The sequence below is a fragment of the Motacilla alba genome, chromosome 1 (genome assembly GCF_015832195.1).
Source record: "Motacilla alba alba isolate MOTALB_02 chromosome 1, Motacilla_alba_V1.0_pri, whole genome shotgun sequence".
Classification (NCBI taxonomy): Eukaryota; Metazoa; Chordata; class Aves; order Passeriformes; family Motacillidae; genus Motacilla; species Motacilla alba.
The window spans coordinates 76,484,488-76,508,949 of NC_052016.1; positions in this window are offsets into that span (position 1 = coordinate 76,484,488).

Sequence of the window (24,462 nt, forward strand, 5' to 3'; positions counted from 1 at the left end):
ATTAAATTGTTGTAGACTTTTTCTGGAAATTTGTCCTTATAAACAGCCAAAGAATCAATCAGGATCCATAGAAAACTTTAAGTAACCAACTAATAATTGCAGAAATGTGTTCTTTTCTATGTGGACTAGAATGGGGGTCAGGACAGGGAATTTACAGATTAAAAAAGAAGAATGATTCATAAGATATCGTTCCATAGGAAATTCTTCTACCATTTCTTTTTGAAAATTGAAAGATATTGTTATTTTTATTTGAATGTTCTTCCCTGATAGAAAATTTTTCATATCTCTTGATAAATTATAATGGATATTAACTTTCAGTATTAAAAATGTATATTGGATGTTGCATCTGAATTTGTCTGTCTTCAGATTCTTTTAACCTTCTCTTTGATCAGCTGGAAAGACAAGTCTCCCTGAGTTGTACACCCCATTTAAAGAGAATTTCTGCTCTGTGAGAGTACCCAGAGCCTTTTTCTGTGGTTGACTTTATGGTAGAGACAAAGAGGATTTGGCTCAGAATTTTGGAAATGTGTGTTCAGTGCAAGCTAGTCTTGTCTCTTCTCTGTCTGTCTTCAGATACCGTGCTGCTTTTCTCTGGATTGTCAGCCCTCATCTTTTTTGCTCTGTGAGCCACAGTCATATCATGTGGCTATCACAGTTGTAATCTAACACTCCTTTTCAATCCTGTTCTCTTTCCATAGGTAATTCTAGCTCCCTGATCTTAATTACTCAGTCTTTTCTTTACTGTGTTTTTGTTCAACCCACTCTGGACAAAATTTCCTCTCTTGAGCTTCTTGCTCCACCACCACTGTGCAAACTGTCAGTGTTAACCCCAACTCTTTGTCAGGTCTATGAAATCTCCTCTCATTACTAGCTCATTTTCATGATTTCCTGATTTTTCTTATATTGCTAGCACAAGTATCTGTCTCTGCACCCCTTGGCTAAGTAGGTTGCAATTACCCAACCTCTGCTCAGCTCCTCTTCCTGGCAGAGCTGGGAACATTTCATGTTCTAAAGCCGTGGCACCATCGGAGCTCCTGAAGGAGTAGGCCACAAGTATTTCTTTTCCAGCAGACATATATCAGTGATAGTTTGCTCTATGTAATAACTTCTATTTCTAGAAACACTTTTATATGAGTTGTATCCCAGAATTTTGTCCCAAAGATTTCAGGTGACTGTTATAATATGATTAATTTTTTAGGAACTGATAATAGTTCATTGTAACAGACAGGAATCATTTATGTTACTGTAGTGATATCAATTCTATCAATCATAAGTACATAAGTACATAAACCCAAAGTACTAAAGTACATTATATATCATCCAAATCAGAAACACTTAAGGCATATGCTTTAAAGATCCATCTGACTCATGAGAAGTTTACAAAAACTGTTGGCAATATTTAGTTTCATCAATTACACAGGTTTTGTTTCAATCTCCAGCAAGGGCACATAACTGCTTTGTGAAAGTTTAAAGTTTGACCTTCATTAAACGTCTTGGGCAAAATAATTGAAATGTCTGACATTCATAGTATGTGTAGTGTGGGATTCTTTCCTTCTTACTTAAACCACAAAAAAAATTTCTAGTGTAAGCTAATATTGTAACATCAGTAATCAGCAGAGAAAGCCAGCATCTAGTAATTCATCCTGTTTACCCTAGACACCTACCTGAGGAAGGATCAGGTCACCCTCTAGCAAACTCTACATTCAATCTGCAGATGTAGCCCACATAAGACTAAATGCCTACATTATAAGAGCTAATAAAGTGAGATGAATCATACTCTGAGAATATAAGAGCATAGATTTATGTTTATTCTTTATTGAAAGAGACTTTTTATAACACTGAGATATCTCTTTGATTTGTGACAATTACGATAGTTTTAAATCCTATATTCTGAGGCAATTTCAGTATTGAAAGATATGTTATTCTGATGCTATAATTTAACAAAGGTATTTCATTTGCAAATGTTCTTTATCAAGGTACACAATTTTTCCCACTAAGGAATTCGTATCTGCTAGATATTCAGTAGTAAAACTGCTGGGACTGAGGAAGTGGCATTTAGCTGGAAGAAATGAAATGTTGAGTATGCAAATGGGTCATGGATGTTCATTTGTTCTGAGCCTTGCAGGAATCATGTCTTTATTCAATACTGCACATACTGGAGAATGACCCAGAATATAATATTTGTGCATTTACTCATCTGTGCAAGTTAGGATTTCACCAAAGCATCAGAGAAGTTAAATTAGACAGAGGAATAATAGTAGATTATGAAAATCACAAAATTATTGGGAAAATGCTCTATCTTGACAATTCAGGGACATTTGGGGTTGATTTATGACAGCAACCTGTAGCTATGAAAAAATGCATTCATTTGTTCTCATGTTTAGCCACCTGAGATTAGTCTTGTAAAGATGGAAGAGTCTTTATAAGTCAGGAAGGGACTGAAGTGGTAGAAGTGTATGGGGGGTTTCCTTCCCTCTCTAAAGATTTGTAGATTTGTAGTCTGATTCACTGAGAGCGAGTATCTAGTATTAATTTAAAAACAGCTGTACAGCATTTCATATGAGGTATTCATCTGTCTCTCCTTTAAATTTAGATGTTCATTACAATTTAAACCATTTACACTGGTATGTGCACAAAGACAAAACATAATCATTTTGAAATATGTAATGTCAAATGTTTCTGTTTACAGATAGACATAATTCAACCAAAAGGATATTTTTGTTTCTTTGGAAAATGCTTACAAATTTCAGTATGCAGGTTTCTGCTGTTATCACAATACAGACTGCTGTATTTTGACATTACAGCACAAATCAGCAGGCACAATCTTGAATGCGGTCTCGTGAGACCAGAAATTTGAATTTATTTCAATATTTTGAGGTTAATGATACTTTTCTGTGCCCTGTTTTCTTGCTTATCTCACTTGTGTTTTGATGGGCACAGACAAGTCCTAAACTCCAGAGAACTGTTCAAATGATTCTAACCATTTTTGGAAAGGATACTGGTTGTCAGTAGGCAAATGGAGAGGGCAGTTGGCATGGGATAATGATGGCTGCTGAAGGACCCCTGGTCAGAGGTAACGACTAAAAATCACATAAATGCATAACAATTGGCCTCACTGGCTGGAATGAATGAAAATTATTAAAACCATTTCTGCCTGAATTCCTCTTGACAGTTAAATCTAATTCACCATGGAATACACTTTCTAACTGGTTTTGATGAAAGAAAAAATGTTCATTTCAAATAAATAAGCCCTTCAGATTTTAGAAATAATATATAAAATTGCTGTTTATTCCTCTAAATGCCTAGACTTTTAACCAGGTGATTCTGTATTGGACAGGAAATCATTTCTGTAATAGTCATCTAAGTGCCAAAGTACAATGCAATGGTCAACAAATTCCAAAACTCTCAAAATGCTGACTACAGAGCTACTGAAAACTTGTTACTGAAGAGGCAGAGTAATCCTACTTTGCTGGAGATGTAGACTAAGGATAGATGTAGACTAAAGACAGAATCAATCTCTCATCTTATGAGACGAGCTATTTTCCTCAGGTCCTAGCTGAGAAATTTTGCTAGGCTGATAAGCATCGTGGATACCTATGCATAAAGAAGACCATCTTTCTTCTCCCAGAAGATCATAGCAGCACTTATTGTCATGGAGATACAGGTAATGAATTAAAAGGCCATTTTTCTCAAGAGAAATACGTTGATATTGTGGGTTTCAGAACAAGTCTAGAAAGCGGCATGTTCCAGCGCAAACAGGTGTAAAATTTAAAAATACATTACAATATTTCTTCTATATTTTAAGCCATTATTCCTTTTGAAGCAGAAGTCAGGGCAGAAGTAGATGGAGGGGCTTGATCATGACACATTCTCACAGGTGAATTTCATCTGCTGAAGACAAACATGGGTCTTCAAGGAAAGATGCTGTATATCCTTTCTTGGGAATGAACAGAACAACGGATTCAGGGTTATTATTGATTTTTCAATTTGAATAGGCATTTCCATCAGTTGTGTTTTGTGAGGATATCATACCAATTAATCCTAATGCTTGACTGAGTGAAAAGTAGTTTCTGTAAATACAATGTTATAAAATATGCACTTCTGAAAGAGGTAGTATCAAGATTTTCTCTCAATATTTAACTGCAGCTACTATTAAATCACTTTGGAGTAGCTATATTTTCATGAGAAAATGCAAGTCTATGTATTGTGTGCTCCTGCAATTAGCTCCTGCAAAATGAGGGGAGACCCTATTTTGGCCTTCCAGTACTTAAGAGGCAACTTGTAAAAATTAGGTACAGCAAGTTTTTACACGGGCAGCTAGTGATAGGACTAGGGGGAATGGTTTTAAACTAAACAATAAGAATTTTAGATTAGATATGAGGAAGAGATTCTTTAATTAGAGGCTGGTGAGGCACTGGAACAGGTTGCCTAGAGAAGTTCCGGATGTGCCATTCCTGGAATGTTCAAGGATGGGTTGAATAGAGTACTGGGCAGCCTGATCTAGCGGGTGGCACGCCTGCTCATAGTGGGGGGTAGCTGGAACTAGATGATCTTTAAGATCCCTTACAATCCAAGCCTTTCTAGGATTGAGTGATTCTATTGATTATTTCTACTAGTAACAAGAAATGACTGTATCATAGCACAGTCTAAAAGGCAGTGTCTGTGTAAACAGTTAACATTTCATACTCTGTTATCTGTGGATAAGTCTCGCCTTCCTCAGTTCTGCATGGCAGAGCTCTTCACATTGTTTAGCCTCTAACTCAGCACAGCATATGTTCATAGGTTCAATATTAAGCGTTCCTTGAAATGCATTTAGACCCTCAGTCAATTATGAATTGCATACAACTCATTTGCTAAGTCAAGCATGGGTTGAAGTGCTTTGCCAAGCTGGGATCTAGGTATCTAGAGTGAAAAAGATGTATTCAGAAAGTTCTTCAAGGTAAGAGGGGAACAATAACAGAACAATTTTTTTTCACAGAGGATACAACTGTTAAACTTGGCTTCCTGCAGAATTTCCTCTACCTCTTCTTTCCTAAAACTAATCCTTACTTCCTTCTCACATTTCCCCATCACCCATTTTACTTTCTCAAACTTTCTGTTTCCCAGTTTGCAGCCTCTGCTCTCACAGCCTTGCACCCACACTCCACTTACACACGTGCACCACATCTCCTCCCTCTCACCCGGAGGAATGCAGCACGGTGCTGGGATGGTTAGGGTGATTGCTGAGTAGACTGTCCAAACTACATCCTAGCTGAGCAGATCACCCCTGAAGTCAGAGGGCTCTGATTGGAATCTCTTTCTGGCACAGATCTTGTGCCTTCTTTATAGTTACCCATTAACATGCCACTTCTTAACTGTCACTAAATCTACAAGTAGCATAGCAGCAGTAGAAGATAAAAATCTTACCAGGACTGGGAGGCTACTAGGATGTAAGACTGTTAGGATGCCATATTTACTTAAAGGCACCAGACTAAAAAATTGCTTATAGAAACTATTTATTTCTTAGTTACTTCTACAAAAATTAAAATTTTATTACTTTTTTTGGTCACAACAACACCAAGCTTGAATAAAACATGACAGTGATGCAGTGAACAAAGGTAAATACTGTACCACTGAAAACTGGAAAAGTTGCCTAGGAGACTTAGTGAGATGAACTCACCCTAATTCTCCATAGGACTCCTGACACCACTCAGTTTTAGTACACTAAAATTAATCACTGAAATTAACCACTTACTACATCCACAGCTGCATCAATCTTGATTGTTTCCTCCTCACTTGGTATTACATGAGGACTCTCACAGTCTATTGTATCACCACTTGCATGGACTGTGGGTTAGTTCTCATTACAAAAAAAACAGATGCAAAGCATACCTCAAATGCACTTTTAAGTACAGATAAGCAATAAATTGTTAATAAAAGAAATTATTAAATTTTTAAAAATTTAATATCCCCCATAAGGGGATAGCATATCTTCAGGATTTACCTGAAAGATAGCTTAAAATTGCAATAGATGTAAGAGGCAAGGATTAATATGAAAAAAATCTATCTAAATACTTTCTAAGGCTGAATCTAGGATGCACATCCAGAAAGTGGTGTACAAGTCCAAAACTGCTATCCTGATTGATTTTATATATTACATTTTATTACCACCTGTAAAATATATTTTAATGACTTAAAAAAAAAAAGGAAATAAAAGTGTGTATATTTACTGTCTAGATTGTAGTACAGGCTATAACAAAATAATCAAGAAGTGCAGTTTGTGTTGTACTCTGGGGTTAGCACTCTAATCTGTGTGGCAACTGAATTGACAAGGGACTTGTTTGGTCTGGTACTGAGGTAGCAGGTGTCCCACAGTAGGTAGTTTGCACCACCAGAAAGGTGGACAAGTGAGCTTTCTTCATCTCTCTTTTCCCCAGGGTCTAACAAATTAATTTTAAAGCCTGAGGAATAAAACTCCACCTTTCATTTTCATCAGTTAACACCGAGCAAGACGGTTGCTCTCACTGTGTATGGCTGCGCGGACACTGAAGGTCCAACAGCAGGCCTTTTTCCCTACAGGTTTTGTTCTGCTTTCCCCCACTTTGGTGCTTTTGGCTGCTCTTTTTCAGCTCAAGTTCCATTAATCCATTTCTTTTCCTGGCTCATCATCAACATACACATTACCCATTATTTTCTTGAACCATATTCAATGTGTCTTGTCAAGCTCCACTGCAAATTTGTCCTTTCCTCTTTGATGCCTTCTTAGAGACCTTGCTCTACCTTAACTGAATCCCCAGCCCATGGTTCCACATGAGTTTTCACCAGGTTTGATTTATATCTCAAATCTCCCCATTTTCCTGTCATTACTTTCGTTTCTGTTAGAATTTTGCTCTGCTTCAAAGAAATCATAGGCAACAAAAGTCATGACCTTCATGCCTCACCTTGGCATATATTTCCATTTTCCTCCTTCTTTTACAGAAGTTGCACTCTTTTCTGTCATAGACATTGATGTTTCTCTTTTGCTCTCTCCTCCGAATTCCATCCTCGTGCCCCTGTTCTATTCCAGTTCTTCACATCCTTTGTTCCCACAGACAGCATCTCTATTACTCTTCTCCTTGCCTTCACACCCTATTTTGATTTTCCCCTCGCGGTACAATATGTTTTAGATGCTTCAGTCTTAGAAGATGCCACCTTTGACCTTTCATTGCTCTCCAAGTGCAGCTGTAACTCCCTGCTCTATTTCATTGTAGATTCATCAAATAACTTGTTTACAATGAGAATAGGTAGTTCTTCTCCTCCCTTTTCAACTCATACTCTCCAACACAGCATTTTCCCCTCTGCCCTGTGTGGAGACTTCTTGCCAGGCGGTCTCAAACCCTCTTCCTGGCCATTCTTGTTCGCTCTCTTTGGCATGTCTACCATCTTTTACCCAGCTATCTGGCCCTTTTCTTTATATAAGAATTCTGCTCCCTTCTCATGGTATTGTCTTCTACTAGTCTTCCTTTTCCTTCAAGCTTTTGTCACGTCCTGTATAAATCCACATCAAATTTCTTCCGCACACAGGAAGGGACTTATGAAATGGCTCTTCTTCCTTTAGATTTACATTGTTCATATAAGAAAATGAGTTGCAGGTGTTCAAACACAGACCTTCTGTAACTTAGAGCACATTTTTCACACCACAAGAAACTCTACTTGATGGACTTCTACTTGCTTGTGGACCCCTAGCTTCTTTGCAAGTTAAAAAGGCTAAGCAAGTTCCTTAATTATTTTCTAACAAATACTTCCTAATAACCCTTTTCTGGGTCACATTTTCATCTTCATTCAGCTGAAGCATATTATAAAAAATAAATAAATAACACATATATTGTAGACCAAATCCAGACATTACCTAAGTTTTCTAAGACTTTTAGCAAAGCCTTTTCAAGATGAATATGTCTGCGTCCTCCCACTCAGTTATTCTCTTTGTACACACAAATACTCACACACATATCAAGTCCTTCATCACCTTCTATCTAGCTTACTGTAATGCTATTTTATCCACCATTAATAAACACTGTGGTTGCTGTAGGATTGCTTTAGCAAAGGCCATCTGCCAGCTCAGTTCTTTCGTAATATTTTCTTTCCTTCTCCTCTTGTCTCTTTTCTTGCTTGACACAGTAGATATAATAGTAACCTGTGAACACTCTTCACCCTTTCCACATTTTGCTTTTTTCAATTTTCTATTGATTATTGGCTGCACAGCCAGTATCAGGACTTGTTGTCCTTTTGTTCCATTTTCAAATAAGCTTTTTTCCCCCCCAAGCTGCCCTTCATGGTTGCCTTAACATCTGCAAATACAACTTTTCCTTTACTAATTTTCCATTCCAGATTTCACCTCTCCTCTGTGAAAAAAAAAAAAAAAATCTTGAAAGTGTATTTTAGCACTTCATCACTGTAAATACCATGCTGTTGTTAAAAATAAGCATTAAGCTGGCAGGCATAGCTGTATTCCTCCATCTATGTCCATCTACCTGGAAGTATACACAGTTTCCTGTATTATGGTAAAATTGTATGCTTTTTAGGGCAGGGACCAGCTTTCTCCTGTGTGTTTGCACATTGCTTAATACAGTGATGTCCTGGTTCATGACTCCTACGTGGACAAGTAAATAATAATGATAATATCTCCACTCTTCTTTCTACAGAGCTCACCCACTGAGCTGACGGCCTAAATGAAACCCAGGGTGATTAATAATGCATTCTTTTACTGACTCTTACACGTTATTATTCTTGTCACCTGTCAGGATCCACTTTGAAGGAAATCTGTTGTTTTCTGATGAAAAAGGGAGTGAAAAAAGGCAATATTTTTTGCCCATTTCTTTTGAAAAGAACCTAAAAATGGGTAACTCATAGTGACAGTCATGGAAGAATTAAGCCCCTCTCCTGGAAAGTAGTCGCATAAGTTGCCAGAGTTTTGGTGGATTGTCACAATAATCCCCAAATATTATATTATAAATACAACTTTCAGCCTTATTCCAGTACTAATTTGGGCTTATTGTTTGCCTGCTGAAAACTAAACCAAAAGACCCATTTCACATAGGCTGCTGAACCATAAGTAGAAGATAATGAATTTTGGTTCCTACCAACCTGTGCCAGATTTGAAGCAATGACCTAGAGGTGAGAAATTCGACACCTCATTATCATTCCACTGAGTGAAACAGTTCTCAAATCATAGGATGAAAAGAAGGAGGGAAAAACCAGGCCTTCCTGGTGTGAGTTAAAGGTCTGCATGAACTTTGAATTTCAAAGCTTTTTCTCAATCATTAATTTAGTTCAACTTAAGTAGACATTAAAGTCTTTAAATTAGATGACTGAAAATTTCAATAACCAAAATAAAAAGATGTAAAAACAATTTCAAAAAGAATGGGAGGGGAGTTGTTGCCTCTTGCTCCTGTGCACCCATCCCCCTTCCATTTTCCTTTGTGACAACAAGCCCAATGAGAGAGATCAGATTAAATATGATTGCCTACTAGTCTGCCTAGCTGACAGCTCACCTATGGTGCTTTCAAAAATAAATGTTGTGGCTGGGTTTGTACAAGCTTCAAATGTGTATTTGACCTTTTAATGTTTTATTTGGTTTTGTCAATTTTTCCTTTAATACTTTAAGGTTTCTTAGCTGAGGAAAATCTCCAGCATAGTTAACTACACAAATGGACCAATTTGCATGTGGATGCTTTTGAGATCCTCAGCCTGAGATCCTCTTTATCAGTGGACTGATGATAGAAAGTTATTGAAAAAAATGCACATTTCAGCTGTTAATAAATGGGTCTTAGAAAAAAAAAAAAAAGCTAAAAGCTATCAGATTGCCAACTGGTACCACAGAAATGACAGCGAAAGAATAAACATAATGCAATCTAATTAATTCTCATAAACTTTAGACCTTTTGTTATAATTCTTTATATAAAACTCTCAATTTTTTTTTTCTTGACCGTTAATACTGATAATTATATCTGTATTTCTTAAGAATATTATGAGTTGCCATTTCTGCATAGTAGCAGATTGAATTTATTCACCTTACGGATATATTATTATCACAGATAATAACTGCAGCATGATAATTATCATTAATTATTCATTTGGATTAAGAGGCAAATAGGCTTGCATTCAAGGGTCTTCCAGAGCAGTGTTCATTGTTCCAGGGCCCTGTGTGCCAGTGTGACTAATTCTTACTCCTTTCAGTGCTACTGTTGACATCTGACCGGTCCCATATGTATTTATTTCAAAATATTATAAAAGGAATAAGTGCATCATTTCAGGACATGACCACTAAAATAGACATATGGTTCTTTTCTGCCCTCTGAGTGAGAATATGCAATTTTCTATTAGAGGAGATGCTTACAGAGTATCATTTCAATAGATCTGTATGTCTGCCCTATCTTTGCCTTCCTGTGCCATCCTACTTAAGCTTATATAAGCCAATATATTTACATAATAGCTTTTAGCACAAATAATAACATGTGAAGCTGTACAATTTGTCGTTCACCGAACATAGTGTTTTGTCAAAATTACTTTAATCCATTCTGAAGCTGAACTAGGTTTAATGTACAAAGATCTTCTAGTGCAAGGTTAGAAAAATTCAAGGGAGGAAAAAAAATTAGTAAGAAGGGGGGTATGGCTGATGAAAAAGGGACAATAAATAATATAAATGCTAATTCCTTTTCGTGGCTTTCACCCACTACTTATTAGCAAATCTCTCTCTCTCTCATTCCCTCTCTAATCTTTGCTTCATATCTAAAAAAATGTCTTGAAGGTAGTAACACGATCATCTGAGGACCAACATGACAGCTCCAATATTCACAGAGTGATAAATGTCAGTCTGGCTTTTATAGCTCTGAGGCTGCACTTATATATGCCCTCTGTGACTTACCATCTTTGCCTCCACAGATGATTCCTTTTTATTGTTAATATGTCAGCATGGCTCCAGTGCTATTCAATATGAATTGCTCTGTAATAGTCTGGAACCCTCCTTCTCTAACCAGTTTTAGTTTTGTTCCACAGTTTCCAGGCTTAATTTTATGGTCAGGTCCCTAGCGTTCTGCAGCAAAAGCAGCAGATTTCATGTGGAGCAGTGTGTGCTTTATCAGATGTAAACACAGGACAAGGAAAGAAGATGCAGAGACAGCAAAAGGTGCAATTTTATCAATGCTGATGAAATATATTATGAGCATGTCAGGTAAAGACTGCAAATTTCAACATGAAAAAAGAAACAATCAGGGAAGGTTTTTGTCCTAGTAGTAATCCCTTTTTGCACTCACATGCATCACCAATGTATTGTTGGCAGGGAGATGTATGTGAGATGGAGAAATAAAAGGAACTCGTATGCTTGCAGTTCTACCTTTCAAAATATGCTCCAAGATATCACTTAGAAATTAGAAAGAAAGAGAGAAGACAGCAGAGTTTCCCAGCCTGCCTGTATTAGGTCACCAGGATAGAGACACATCCACTATAAAAGTGACAGTGGGTGAAGTCTTAACTTCTTTAAGACTTCTTTCTTAAGTGAAGTTAACCTCTCTAAGTTCAGACAGAACTTAAAAGCAGGGAAGAGAGGAAGAGCTGCATGCCTAGAGGTGGGTAGCACAAGTTGGGGCCACAGGGTGAGTGGTCTGCAGAAAAAGGTATTTTTTCCATTTGTGTTTTGGAAACATCTAAAGACCAGCAGCCAGAGTGGAGACATTGTCCCAGTGTTTCATGAGCCTTGGCACTGCAGATGAATTCCTCTTCCAGCTACCAAGTAAAAGAGGTCAAATGACACTAGTACATCAGGGCATAACTGATATGTTGAACTGGCAGAAAAAAAAGCACTTTACTAATGAAGGAAATAGGAGCTTGATAGCTGCATTTAGCTAAGTTCTAATATCAAAGATTTTTTTTTTCCAAACACCTGTTCATTGATGGAGTAGAGAATAGTATGGAAATTTTTATTAATTGTTGACAACTTTTTGGGGAGACAGGGATAAGACTGGACAACAAAAGTGGCACAAAATGATTTTGAATTAATTCTACAGTGCACCACTATACAGCAATACATGACAACACCACTTTGGTAAAAATTCTTCTGCTGATCTCGGCAGAACTCTTCTAGAAGATGTCAATAGCATCAGTCCAGAATATAGCTCCTTTCAATATAACTTGTGGAGGTTGATTTTGAATCCCAGCCAGTGCCAGAGGGAAAAGAATGTTTTTCCTGAAGCCTCTTATTATTCTGTACAGAAGTTTTAAGCCATAATAATATGAACTTGGAAGAAGTGTGATTTTACTTCATCAAGTATTTTGGTTCTTATAAATAAAGCAGCAGCAGTTTTTAGCAGTCAACTTTGTCAAGAATACACAGATGGGTGTGAAAACCTCGGTCTCTTTCTCATGTATTTTTTGCTTATAGTTCATTGTTTGTTACCAAAATAGCTGAGTCCCTATAGTTCTTTCCTACAATGACCCAAATTCATGCATATTTCCTTCAGAGGGGTCTACGAAGTCAGAATGGTGTCATTACAAATAAATAAGTTTTGAAATGCTCATCATAATTGAAGACTGTCTTTACTGCAGAGGATTTTAAATTTTTTTGCAATTTTTTACTCAATTTTAAATCCCTTTTGAAAAGCAAGAAAAGATAATTATCCTTTTTACACTGGCTTCCTCATCAGCAACAAAATATTTTGTGTTTTAAGAAAAAAAAATTTCATCCTAATTATTAAAACCCAGATAATTTCATTCCTTAAAAGAATGAAGAGCTAAACTAGAGTTCTTAATGGAAGCAATTCATTATCTTAATTAGCAAGTTCTAGAATAAGTTTTATAAAATCAATTATTTTTTCATCTGTTAGAATGTCAGAGCATTTTACTCTGGGTTTCTGAGAAGTCTGGTAGTACTACTATGTAACCCTCCTCAAAACAGGAGTGATTTTATTTCAAAGGTTGGCATAAATGTCATAATTACATACCGTATTTGTATGAGAAAACAAAGTAGATCAAAGAGGGTGACAGAGAAGAGACAAACAGCCACAGCAACAAAGATTTCATGCTTAGAAAAGGAGCCAAAATAAGCTATATTTGATCTCTGTTAACACTGTTATAATTCCACCATGAATAATCTCTGGCTGTTGTGTATTGCTTCTAATCCTCCTCAGGTACTGGGCTGTCTGTAAAAGCCACTTCTGTCTGATGCTGTCATCGTTCTGTTCTGCTGCTGCAGCACCGAACGTGTTGCAGGCAAACGCACTCCTGATCTCTCTGAGGATAATTTTAGTCATATCTAAGTTGGCAGGACATGAGTGAACTAGAACAGATGAATAACAACTGGGAGTGACTGGACATAATTGAATATGGAATTTTCCACATCAGCAAGCAGAGAACAAAAATGTAGCCAAAAGCTGACTGTATCCCAAAGTTACAAATATTGACATTTTGAGAAGTCAACTGCACAGGATTGCATCATAATGTTATTGTATTTTTTTTTCTTATTTTCTGATCAAGCCCATTAGAAGAGACTTCTTGACTGTTAGGTTAGGTTGGGGTTTTTTTTTTCAATTTATTTATGGAAAGATATTTTTACAGGCTAACCCAGTTAAGCTTGACAGCTTGTTTACAATAGGACCCAGAAGACACATTACTCTATGCACAACAATATAAATATACATTTGAGATGCACACTTATGCTCATAATATTTGTTAAACTTCTGAAGTGCACAGTGATCATCTATCCAGAATGATCTTACTCTATTTAAATATTATGGAGGTAGAGAGATTTTTTAGCTTGACAGGATAAGAATAATATATTATCATAATTAGCATTTAGTGTTTTAGAAAAAATGCATAAAATAGTTACTTTCCTACAAGTTAATAACAATCTGATAGAAGAGGTTTAAACTTCATCATGAAGTAAGAACAGTGTTTTATCTCTGCATATTTTCAATTTGGACATCCAGACTGCCTCAAACTGAAATTAGGTTAGGTAATTGGCCTTTTCCCTAACTGAACCTGTATCTACTTTATAGATTAGTGTTGACAAATAGGAATAGATTTAGAGATCAAAACAATTCTTGCTGAGAACCTGAAATTCACTTCATATTCACCACGGGAAAGGGGCTTGCATTGGCCCTGGGATGTACAATACAAGAGGTACTCTGGGTTTCTTCCCTCTGGAAGAATACCCCATGGCTGCTTTGAGATATGGATCTAACCACTTGGAAATCACTCCAAAAGAGCTCCCCTGAGTGTGGCAAAAGAAACCAGGCTGACAGAAACCAGGACTCAGCGTAATTAATGACATCTTTCTGTAAAATTATACTCCCAAATCCAAAAAGAGTCAATAGAGACAAATAGAGGCTCAGACAGTCTGCCCTCCATCTGGAAGCTCAGGAGAGATCTGAAAGCAGTATTTTGTATTTTCCCTTGCCAAATCAAGATGTCCTTTAAAAAAATTAAAACTCTAGGTATTTGTTAATATTTTGGTTTAAATTGCCTTATTTAAAGACTGAAGTGTGTTTTCACAGGTGAATTATTAATCTCCTGCCCCATTCAGGTTATTAACACTGTGAAGTACTAAGACACAGTAGCAACCGCAAAATGCATTGCTCCTCATCCCTGTTTGCTACTGCCTTAGAATACAGCAGTAGAGAAAATATCTCAAAGTTTGTTCTGTAATTAAAACAGGATTGTCCATTGCCAGAACACAGAGCTATGCTGGAAGTTCATTTTTCTCCATCTGTGCAGCATGAAACTTTAATTGTGAAACAGCTTTAAAAAGTCCTGTAGCATAACCTGAAAGGAAATGAGCTGAAGTGTGGGATGGAGAACATTTACACATAACTTTAGAATCTGCCCCTAGCCTCCAAGAGTGATGGCTGTATTAGAGATGATAGGTTAGAAAAAGCTGTTAGTCCATCCTCCTCATATTTCCTAATCAGACTTCAGTTCCCACTTCTTTTCAGAAGAATACTCCTCTTTCCTTACTATTTGATAGTGTTTCTGCTATTTCCTTTGCTGATTAGTTCCCTTTATCCTCAGGAATGAATGATGTTTAATATAATGAAATAAAAATTCAAAGGGATTTGTTTTGGGGGTCAAGTGCTCACTGCACAACTACTCCACCTATTTTATCATGGTTTGCAGTCCTATCTTTTGTGTTTACTTTCTGCCAATATTTCTGGATTTAATGCATCCTGGCAAAAATATATCAAAAATAGACTTTCATGCTACTTACCTTAATATTCATGGAAGAAGAGTTTGAGGGTAGCACAGCTTTGAAATTCAGGGCTTTACATACTTGTTCTGTCAGGGAAAAAATATTGTGTTGAATCACAATTAATTCAGGGTTCAATTAAAAAAACACCCAGCACTCAGGTGCATAACCAGCTGGCTTGATGTGTTCAGGGAGCATCTCCAGGTGCTCCTGAGCTGCACACCTTTGTGGAGGCACTCCAGAGGGCTCTCACATCTCCTCAAGGTCCTGGAGCTCTGCACACACACACTTGTCAGCACCCACAACCCATTGCAGAATGTCTTGTGCCATGTTGAGGCTCACTCTGCTTAGGGATGGAGAGTGGGGTTTGAGTTCCGTATTGCCCCAGCCCACCTGCCTTCTGTCCTAAAAAGGTGCCTATTCATGGAGCACTCAGCTGCTGCTGCAAAGCACTTAGCTGTGTAGTAGGCACGAACTGCAAGCCACCAGATTTTCACAGGATACTGCACATGATTTTTCTAGCCACAAGTTTAATGTCTCTAAACAATCAGCACCAAAAGAATCCCTGGTTATCTTGCATTACGAGAACATTCTTAGTGATGAGTTCATAGTGTTTAAAAGTTCATTAGAAAATTCACTGAATAATTAAGGAAATAGTGATCTCTTTGTGGCTATTTCATGAGCAGAAAGAAAGGTTAAATTCATGGGATAAATTATTCATTGTGAGTTATTCACTCAGCTTTAATAGTTTGTAATTCTGTAAAGAGCTTTGCTTAAGGAATGCACTATATAAATCAATCAATAGCCCTAATAATATGCAAGAAGGATTTTCCCTTTTGTGATCTGCTTTTCAATAAATTGTCCCCCCTTGACACTTCAACTACCATCATATGACCATTCTTGTAGGCTCCACTGCCTCAGCCTGTCTATCACTGGCCCACAGCTGTGACGTTCAGACACCCAGCCTCCTTCCCCCCCATACCAGCTTAACTCACTCCACTTAAGAGTCTGGCAGTGTTTTCATGTACTTTAAGCTTCTCCTTTATTTATTTATTTATTTTGTTAAGAACTCAAGCAAACACAGTTGCAGGTACACTCACTCCTAGGTGTTTTGTTGCGACATTGTTTAGATGCATTACCAATGTGCTGCAGACTGAACATCGTGGCACAGGCTTCATGCTCTAAAATCAGCTGCCTTCTCTGCAGCCATATGGTAGAGAAGTTGAAACAACCTGCATCTAAAGCCCCTCCAAATTCTTACATCATGCCTGCAGTGCTTGAGGGATTGATGGTTGGAGGAGATACAACTAAGTTTGAATAAAGCTGCAGCAACACATGCTTCAGGGAAAGGCATCTGCTTGAGAAAGTGCCTGGGTGATCTGGTGGCTTGTCCTGCCCACGTTGGAGTATTTGCTGTCACAGCCTTAGTCAACTTAAGTAGTATCCATTCAGTCAAGATTAAAGGGAGTGTGAATATGTATGCACACACCAAATCACAGCACAGCCATACCTTTAGGCACAAACAGTTTTACTGCTCTGGGCAGCCTATTTGCTTCTCTCCTCTGCTCCAGCCCTTGCTAATTCACAGGAGCCTGACACTACAGCACCTGAAATGAATGTCAAAACTCCCATTAACTGGCGTGGGCAGAAGTCCAGCCCTTCTGACTTTCTGTCAGTGTTCAATCCCTGTCAGATACAGATCCTTTATATTTTTCATCTCCTTTTTCCTCCTAGTGTGATCCTCATAGGATGTTTCAGATGCCTCCTTTGTGGCAGCCAGTCCATCCCTTCTTCCTTACAGAGGTCATTCGAAGTCATCAGGATTGAGAAATGCACAGCCTCTGAGGCTGAGGTGTTTGTTGATGGAAAAATTGTTGGAAAGCAGTTAACAATAATTTTGTGTCCCATTGTCAACTATTCTCATGTATCCTTTTGGTCTAATTGGTGCAACTTTGTCACCATGATATTTTTATGAAAATCCTCTGCTAGGATTTTTCTCCTATTCTTGCTGAGAAGCCTCAGAAAGCAAATGTAAGCAATAACTATCTGATGACTGTGGAATGTGGTCTGGAGGTTGTTTGCCAAGAGGTTCATCATTGATTGGTCCATGTGGATTATTTCTACTTAATGACCAATCAAAGATCCAGCTGTGTCAGACTCTCTGAGAGTCACGCGCTTTTGTTATCATTCCTTTCCATTCCTTTCCAGCCTTCAGATGAATACTTGCTCTCGATTTTTTAGTATAGTATTTTTAATATAACATATATCTTAACATAATAAATCAGCCTTCTGAAAAATGGAGTCAAGATTCTCATCTCTTCCCTCGTCCTGGGACCCTCAAACACAGTCACACAACTTGACACTCTATGTCATCCAAAATTTGGTTACATGGGAACATTTTTCCTCTCCTGGTGAGGAAACTCAATAGTGAGGTACAGGAACAGGCTGTCCAAAGAAGCTGTGGATGTCCCGCCCAAGGCCAGGTTGGTTGTGAGCCACTTAGTCTAACTGGTGGCAGAGAAGGGGGTAGCTGGATGACCTTTAATGTCCCATCCAACACAAGTCTTTCTATGTTTATATGATTAATAGACATATGTTAATATACTTATGTTTTACCAGTTAATTATTTTTCTCTTTAGCTGCCTAAAGTAAAATTTCATTTTTTATGACTGGAATTAAAGCACAAATTCTTCAATAAACCCCTCAAAAGTATGAATACTGACATACTTTGGATTTTTTTAGAGTATAATTTGATATATTGAATCCAATAGATTGGATTAGTTGTACTGAAAACATAAAATATTTATTGATTATTTAAATATTTATTTGATTATTGGAAAACCAAAATATTCCTCTTGAGGCACACTTCAACCCTTATATTACTGATTCCAAACATACTCAGAAAGTGCAAAGACAATTGAGGCATGTGTAACTAACTCATTCTCTCTGTGTCACTAGTTCAGTTTGAACTAATTTTCCTTTACTGTGTAAATGTGACCTGCACCGAGTAACTCAGATGAGAACCTTTAAGAATTTCCTACAGTCCCTGTAGCAAATCTTCTGCACAGTTAACTATATCTTGGTTTTTTGAAGCCTGTTGGCTACTTATCATTTTTTGTTGACTAGGAATCTCAAAATTATTTTCAGTAGTTTATACTTTCATTCTCTGAATATCCAGGTCCATTTGAAGCTTCTCAGTTCAACATTTAGGAGGACAGAGTAGCATCCCTTCATACAGCACAATGTTCAAGCTCTGAATAAAACATAGATGATGGACTCCCAAATTGTTGGAAGTGTGATTGGAGTAGCATGGAAGAAGTAAGGAATTAGATTCACCTCTTGACCTATGGGGAAAGAAGGAAATTTAAAGGAAATGGTGAGATAATTCACAGTGTTTATCCCATATAATAAATGGGAAAAAAATTAGGTTATAGATCATACTACTGAAGACTATACCATAAGGTGTCTCCAGCAGAGGGACAGACAGATTGCATGTGCATAAGTAACATTCACTGTGTTTCTCTTTGAAGTTCTTCACTGGTGATGCCCTTCTTTGTCTATAAAACTTGCATGTTAATATTAGCACTGTCTAATATTTATTTGATTATTTCTTTAAGGTAGATTCTTGTGTTCAGTCCTCCCACAAAGAAATAAATAAAACTGCCCATTTTTGTTCTGTCTCAGCAACCTATGAAACAGGGAGGTAGAAAAGGTAATGGGTCCTTTCTAAAGTATATACAGAAAGATTAGTCAGGGAGGTAGATATATTGCTAGTGAGGGAAGAAATCTGACCCCAGAGAGTCTGAGTTTAACCTTTTAAGCATTCCTCCTACTGATATTTGTGAACACCACCATGAAGAGTGGTTCACGGCATATTTGTACCATTCCTGTATTATATATAGTTTTAATACCCCACAAAATAGGAGTGCTGAACCATGTCTTGTATTTTATTGTGCTACTAAACCATTATGAATTAAGTATGACAGATGCCCTCCTTTTCAAAATACAGAAGTTTTTTTCCCAGCTCAGTCACAGAGCATTTCCATTAAAAGCTCAAGACCCCGTCTCTAACCCTGGCAATACCTTCTCCACATGATTAATTATTTTACACATTCTGTAGTCCATTAGGGAGGTGTCTGATGGCCTCAGGACATGAATATCTGGCCTTTATATGCATTATTTTGCCAAACTCTTTTTCTTCTTTATCCTTTTGTAGTGAGATAGAAAACAGCATATTAGTTTGGTTTTTCATTGCCATGTTTGTTTCATCTATTTATAATTAATATTTTTCATAAAAGGCATTAACTTGTACTTTCAGTAATCTTTTTTTGTAAAGACTCAAATAACTTACCCAAAGATAAATCTTACCAAATATCAAGTAGTTCCAGAAATATATGTAAGATCAATGAAATCTGTAGAAATATGTGTGTCTCTTATTAGAAGAGATTGGATCAAATATTAGTTTTGTAATGATAGTGTAAACTAGAAAAAAAGGTGTAGATATTGAGATCAATAGCAGCATAATGGAGAACAGCGCTGTGCTCCCACTTTGTGCTGCTGATGTTCAATGGAGCATTGTCTTCAATTTGGGTAGTTCTTGTGGGAAAAAAAAAGAATGTATCTGAACTTTGTATGTTGTGGTAATAGTAAACTCTGCCCTGCCAAAATACTTTCTTGCCTTCTAGAGTTTCAGATACAAAATGGTAATCTCTCAGTTAAGGGAAGCTTAACTGTTCATTATGCTGCCACATACCAAAATGGAGAAAACAATTATAATCCTGGCTGCACTGGAAAACCCTGCCAGAACTCTCTACATTTTCAAAACAATCCAGATTCCACCCAAGGCGCTGGCTTGAAGACAGGACTGTCACAAAATCTTACTTAACTGGTTTTCACACATTTGGAGACCATACTTTTCTCCAGCACCCTGAAAGTCAGACCATTGTTTAAATCAGAAATCGGTTAGGCTTGTTGATGATACCAGAGGACACTAAAATATATCTTATCTGTTGATTTATGAGATTTGATTTTATGATTTTGGCATTGGGTTTTACCATCTGTTATAAAGCACCTCATTCATCTAAATAATTGCAATAGACAGTGGATATAGAAAATATACATTATACATTGAAGGTTGCTATGTTGATATTGACTTAATCACCCCTCTCCCAAAAAAAAAAAATTAACCTGAAAACTTTGGATAAAGTGAGATTTATTTTGTGACCTTTATATCAAATTATACTTGTCAGATGTCATGGTTATCAAACTTCACAACTCAGGATATTTTCATTTCCAGTGGAGTTAGTAAGAGCTGAGGCAAATACACCACATAAGATGACTGAATATGAAAATGTTGTTCTCTCTCCATGTGAATCTATGGTGACAATATACCTCATTTTGGGCACCTGTCTAGGTGCTTAAATTCAGGAATGAACACAGCTTTCAATCACATTGCTTAAATTTCTAAACATTATGTTCCATGACTTGATTTTACTAAATTCCTTTTTGCAGGAGAGATGAAGAATCTACCCACTGGAAAAAATTGTAGGCCACATTTAAAACTCCCTGCATAAATTCTTCTCAGTCTTGCCCCTGCAAAACACTTCTAATGAAATTATTTTGCTGTAGTGCGTCAAGAACACATCTGACCTAAAATAACAAAAATAATAACAACAACAACAAATCAAATTCATTCTCACATCTTCATCCTCTGACATTCTAAATTATTCTCTATGGTCAGATTCTTAATACTTTGACTAGCTTGTTTACAAAGGGAGATTTATCTAAGTCTAAGCATCTATTAAGTAAACTTCAGTATCTGAGTGAGTCACATTGCTTAGTAGAGAGGTGACAAGAAGTACATACTTTTAGACTGAGATTCATCTGGCTTGTTCCTGAGATCTACATTAGGATGAGATAAATCATAATCTCTAAGTGACATTGTCTCTTCATTGATCGCTCTGGGAGTTTAGCAGCTACTTTAAATGTAAATGTAATAGTCATCTACATTTGGTCGGTTACAACACACAAGCAGGCAATTCTTTTCTGAATTATGAATACATCTACAAAATAAATCCATTTTGGGATTTACTTGTATCGTAACTTGAGTTTTCTGGGTTTATATCTACTAGAGCAAATTGGAAATGAAAAAAAATTGCTCCAAAGGCAATTCCGATGTTCAATCTACCAAACAGGAATTAAAAGATAGAGCAGTGACTTTCCTTATGGAAATAAAGTTCTTTAATAATGACATGTGGCCCATCACATTTTTTCTCTAAATGATGTTCAATTTTGCTATAATATTTTAGATTTCTTAATATAACATAAAATTAATACTTCTGCCTTAAATATCAAAGAAAGAAGCAGAAATAACTCATCACAACTTGATTCAGAAAACTTATGGTAGATATCTAATGTAGGACACATGCTCCACACCCTCAACATGCTGAGTCCTCTCCACGAGATACAGGGCACAAGTTGCCATTCAGATGTGTGAAGCAGAGCCAGCTCCCCATGGTTATATCTATAGTTCCTGTCCCAGAGCATGCTCTGGAGTTGGACCCTGCCAGCTGTCTCTGGATTGCTCGTGGCAGGACAGGCAGCATGGCAACCTTCCCCAGCCTGTCGTTGTGCCTCACCAGTCATGCAGACAAGGGCTCTCAGTATCAGAGCCATTCCCTGAAAGCATTGATGGTTGATGCTGTTGGCTTGAAGTGGGGAGTATTTGAAGCTCCCTTGACAGGGATGTAGAGAGAGGTAATAACCACAGGCCATTCTGCTTACTCTCACAATTGTCCTCTCTAATTTTCTTTGTGGAGAAGACTCTTTGCTTCCTACTCTACATCCTCTCTTGTTTTCTCTTCCACTCTTTCTGCCCTCTCCATCACATCGCATCAATGCCACTGAAAGCTTCTGAATTTCATGCAAATTAGGACACAGAATTTGCACTTAGCTGAGTAAAAGCAGTAGATGCAATTCAAGTGTCTTTCTTGAAGACACTTAGGTAAGTTGTTGATCCCCAGATACAGTGTGCTCTGGGAAGACAAATATCATGCCAGCTTGTAAAAAAAAAAAACAAAACCCAAAAAACAAACAAACAAAACAAAAAAAAAAAACCACCACCAACACAAAAAAACCCAACTTTCAAGGGAAAAGGCTTTCCTTTTTCCTGAAGGCCATGTTTTTACAGTCTGTAGTCACCACTGGCTGCAGCACAGGCTGTGTACACCACACCTCGGAAAACTGAGCCAATACAGTTTTAGCTTCCATTCTGGAGCCAGTCAAGAAGCTGAATGTGTTCCTGACTAGCTCAGAGAAACTCCTGTGCCTTTATTATAACATTTGATATTACGTCTGGAGTTGTTAATTAATACATTTTAAAGACATATTAAGTCTTATTTATAGCAGATGTGACATTGCAAAAGATCTTCTATTCTACCACAGCTTCCCTTCATTCTCTGAACACCTGAAAATAAATTTTCATTTTAAAAATGATTTCTCTTTAATTTGAGTTTTCATATATCTGCTCAGTGCTGTTTCTTTTTCCTTTCTTTTTCCATCACAGACAGGTATATAAGTGATTAGTTTTTACAAATTTCAGAGGGATTTTTTTTTAGGATCATAGACCCATAGGGAATATGTAGCTTTAAAATGTATCACAGATTTACACTGAAAGATGGTCCATAAAAGAGTGACACTACAAGTTACATCAAACAAGCAAACATTTGTTATGGGGACAGTAAAATTTACTTTTCACAAAAGGAGTCTACAGTAATAATGCATTCAATTCTATTTCCCAGAATGCTTCTTAAGTATGTTAATAAAGTCTTTATTGTGTCTGCTTATAAAAGTCGCCACCATTTCCCATTAGAAAGTCTCTGTTTATTCATCAAACATTTACTGACAGTGACTGCTGGGAGCAGGCTCAGATTTCCACTCCATTACACGTTTGTGGCATAAAACACATTAATTATAGATATATTACAATATTCAACTCATTGAGGAAAAATTAGATGATCAAGGCTCATTTTCCTTGACAATAAGCAAGTTAATGAAAATACTAATTACCTGATGATGAAGTGGAGCCTTCAGGATTGAACGCTTAGCATCTGTAGAAGAGCCCTGTGAATCTAGCACAGAATATTAAAGCCAGAAGCACTGGAAGTCTAAAGGGTGGTTCATGAGGTCATCATGTGCCCTTTAATCACAGGACAGAGAGTAGCTAGTTCATAATATAAACTTATATGCAGCTTTGAAGGATGTCATGAAAAGCCACATAAGCATAGTGTTCATTTAAAACTATTTATTTTAGTGAACTGGTGGGTTTTGAATGTGTAGATACATTGTCTAGCTCAACTTTTTTAAAGGGACTGTGGAACCTTGCAATGATGAATTTCAGTATACAGGGGAATGTGAACATGGGAATGGAAAAGAGTAAGATGCAGCCATATGCTTTCATTTTCTCTGGTTTGACAAAAAAAGTCGTAATCAAAGTTAATGGCATATGAAATTAAACCATTTCAAATTCAGGAAATTTCTTGTTACTTATTTATCTTTATTGCAATCACTTCTTGTTTTGTGCTTTCTTCTTACCATTTCCACATGAGACTGTGAATATGAATCACTAAGCTGATGATGTCATCCTTTGGTTTCTTTCCAAGATCAATTTTACTTCTCATCTGCTTTTGAAATTTTACCAATATAACTGGGAATTGTTGGGGGTAGGAGGTTTCCCTCAACTGTAGACTGTTTTCACTGTCTAGTAAAGGCAAAAGTATCATTGGTTTATTCAGTTTAGTTCATTTTTTCCTCAATTATTATGTTTGACAGCAACTTTTTAGCAATTAGAGATTGCTAAATTGGATTTTCCCGAGTTTTCAAATAGTAAATATTAACAAAGTATTCCCAAAATATTGTTTCTTTTCTGAAGATAGTAATGTTCATGCTTAATTAACAAATTGCCTTCTTAATTTTTCTGCAAACATCAACATTTTATCACCTGATAAAATGGTATTTTTAGCTTCTAAGTGCCCTAAAACCCTGTTAGAAGTCATGGAAAATACCTTCAATGTGATTTATTCTAATGGCACCTGTTATTGTAACACCTTGTTTTTCTTATGAAAACATAAAACTTTGTAAATCTCACAACCTCCTTCCTAGGAGCAGGATGCCAGGGTGATCATAGAGTGATAGAATGGCCTGGCTTGGAAGAACCTGAAAGATAATTTGGTTCCAACTCTACCACAGTGTGCAGGGACACCTCTCACGAG